The sequence below is a fragment of the Natrix helvetica genome (genome assembly GCF_964273705.1).
Source record: "Natrix helvetica genome assembly, chromosome: 6".
In the NCBI taxonomy this organism is placed as follows: domain Eukaryota; kingdom Metazoa; phylum Chordata; class Lepidosauria; order Squamata; family Natricidae; genus Natrix; species Natrix helvetica.
This window is the reverse complement of record NC_138553.1, coordinates 363,908-366,504: the sequence shown is the minus strand read 5'-3', so window position 1 is coordinate 366,504 and position 2,597 is coordinate 363,908. Positions and strand designations below refer to the sequence as shown.

The 2,597-nt window shown below is 55.6% G+C and overlaps 1 long non-coding RNA gene across 1 annotated transcript; it reads left to right on the top strand.

Moving 5' to 3' along the window:
* The first annotated feature begins 291 nt into the window (after positions 1-291).
* LOC309394804 lies at positions 292-1,504 on the top strand. The gene is made up of 3 exons (XR_014175796.1): positions 292-409; positions 1,130-1,227; positions 1,368-1,504. It is a non-coding gene; the product is annotated as an uncharacterized lncRNA (long non-coding RNA).
* The last annotated feature ends 1,093 nt before the right edge of the window (positions 1,505-2,597 follow it).

The window sequence follows — 2,597 nt, the reverse complement described above, 5'->3', positions numbered from 1 at the left end:
CGCCCTCCCTATTAGCAGAAGTGCTTATTACCCCCTGCCCCTCCCCCACAGGCCCTGCGTGCCCATTAGTCAGCCAGACAGGTCCCCTGCAAGGGCAAGGCAGAAGGGGCCCCCCAGGCACCCCTTTCCCCATAGAAGCTGTCGGGGGAGGGGTTTCTTTCTGAAGCTGCTTCTGGCACTCTTGCAAAAGGCGGCTTGCCCTGGGCCCAGGTAGAGTCTGGCTGATGGCCACAGGCTCCTCCCACGTGGCCTGGTGCTCCTCCTCCTCCTCCTCCACACCCACGGCTGTCAAGAGAGCCATTCCTGGGCCTGGTTTAGCCCACTTTCAGAAGAGCACTGCCTCCCCATTGGGAGACGGCCTGTGGGCTCCCTTCCTTGGAGAACTGGGAAAGTGAGCCCGTTGTGCCCAGTGAGTGATCCCACCCTCTGCAGGGAAGGGCAATGGGTGGCTGCCCTCTTCCCCTAAGGGGATCTGCACCATGAAGGGCAGCACCCTGGCGGCTGGGCAGTGGCCTTGGGCCAGAGGTCGAGGCAAGGGATCAGCCTTCCCTTCCCCCATGCCCCTCTCCTGCCAGAAGGGCCAGGGGCCCCTGTGGGTTTCATAGCTCTTTTCTGCGGCTTCTGCTGGAGCTCTCCGTGGGGGGACAGCTCTGCCAAGGCCCCCCTGACCTTGGGGAGGGGATGGTCTTTTGCTCCCACGGAGGCAATGCTCCCATACCTGGAACTTTGCAGAGGAGGGGTCTCCTTGGCTGCGGTGAGAGGGTTGCATTCCCTTCCCCAAGAGCTGAGGGCTCTTCTTCACCAGCCAATCACGTGTCCCCAGAAGGGTCTGCCCGCCTCCAAGGCTCATCTCATTCCCCCCACCCCCATGGCCTGGCAAGGCTGGCAGGCAGGCAGGAAGAGGGTAGGCCACCCTGGTCCTCCCTGGAAGGAGGGTAGGGGCAGCTGGCAACCCAGAGCAGCAAACCCAATGGAGCTCCTGCCTGCCACCCTTCACTCACCCATTCTTGGGATGGGAGGGGCAACCCCAGCTGCTCCTGGAGGTGGGACAGCAGCCACTGGGATGAGGCGGGGGGGGGCAGGACTTTGTCCAATCCTTGACTGTCTCCCCCTCCTCCTCCCTCTACAGGGCTGGACCCTGTGACACTGCCAAGGACATTTGGGGAGTGTTGGGGGGGGCTGCTTTCTGATCACTCCCTCCCCCCCTCCACTCTGCTCAGTTTCCAGGTAAGAAACAGTAAGATAGAAAAGCCGAAATGCCAAACAATAGAGTCTCTCCCCCTCCCCCGCTTTGCTGTACTTGTTTCCAGGACACCCACTCACCACTTCATAAATCGCCTTTTGAACTTTCTTTCTTTTTTTTTTAGCATGTTTTGATTGTGAACTGTATAACAAGCAACAGCAACAATAAAATGCATCAGTGATTTTACAAGAGTGGAAAACAGAGACAGGAATTCAAACAACCAGAGGAGGAGGAGGAGGAGGAGGAGGAGGAGGAGGAGGAGGAGGAGGAGGAGGAGGAGGAGGAGGAGGAAAGAAAGAAAGAAAGAAAGAAAGAAAGAAACCTCTAAAAAGGGCCATGATGAGAGCCATGGAGTATCAATGTAAGATGGGTTCAAGCCAGGAAGAGATGGGGAAAGTTCCCCGGACGTCTCGCTCCCTCTTCCCAGGCTCTGAAGGGCCTTTCAGCTTCTGCTTTGGAGAATCCCCTCTGTCCGAGGCCAAATTTCACCCCGTTGTCTTGGGATGCGGCCTCCTTCCTTCTCCCCAGAGGACTGGCTGCTTGGACCCAAGCCCTTCTCGGGTCTCTTAAGCAGGGCTCGCCATCTTGGCAACTTTAAGACTTGTGGACTTTGACTCCCAGAATTCCCCAGCCAGCTATTCTGGGGAATTCTGGGAGTTGAAGTCTTAAAGTTGAAAGGTTTGGAGAGCTCTGCTCTGAAGAGTCTCCATCCCCTCATTCTTGATCTTCTCCTTGCTTTTCTTCCCGCATCTTCTCCAGTGCTCCCCCCCCTTTCCAGTTTCTCTTAAACATGCCTGCCAAGGAAGGAAGGAAGGAAGGAAGGAAGGAAGGAAGGAAGGAAGGAAGGAAGGAAGGAAGGAAGGAAGGAAGGAGATTCTGTCAGGCCTATTTTTTGTGCCTCTTTCTACATTAATTCACTGACTGCTGCTTTCCCCCAAGCATTTGGAATGTCTCTATTTCCCCATCTTTAATAAACTTTTCACTATGTTACACAAATTTATTTACTGGCTCTAATTGTTCCATATCGTATGTGCATAACTTGCAACCATTTACTCTGTTTTCCCTGTCAGAGGCAAGTCTTTGCCACATTTATTTTCCAACACCCGTTGCATCTATTTGCCGTTTGCTGGCCAAGGACTTGGCATTGTCTGCCCTCCAAGGTGAGGCTGAGTCATGACCTCCAGCCCGATCTCCCCGAAAGCTGTCCCGGGACTCCGTTCCCATCCGGGGAGAACCGCTCGGCCTCCTTCTGGGCTCCCTGTGCAGACCTGACCTCCTCCCATCTCCCTTGGGACCGGTTCCTCTCCCAGGGCAGGAGGAGTCTTCCTGGTCAGTTCCGCATTCACATCCAACA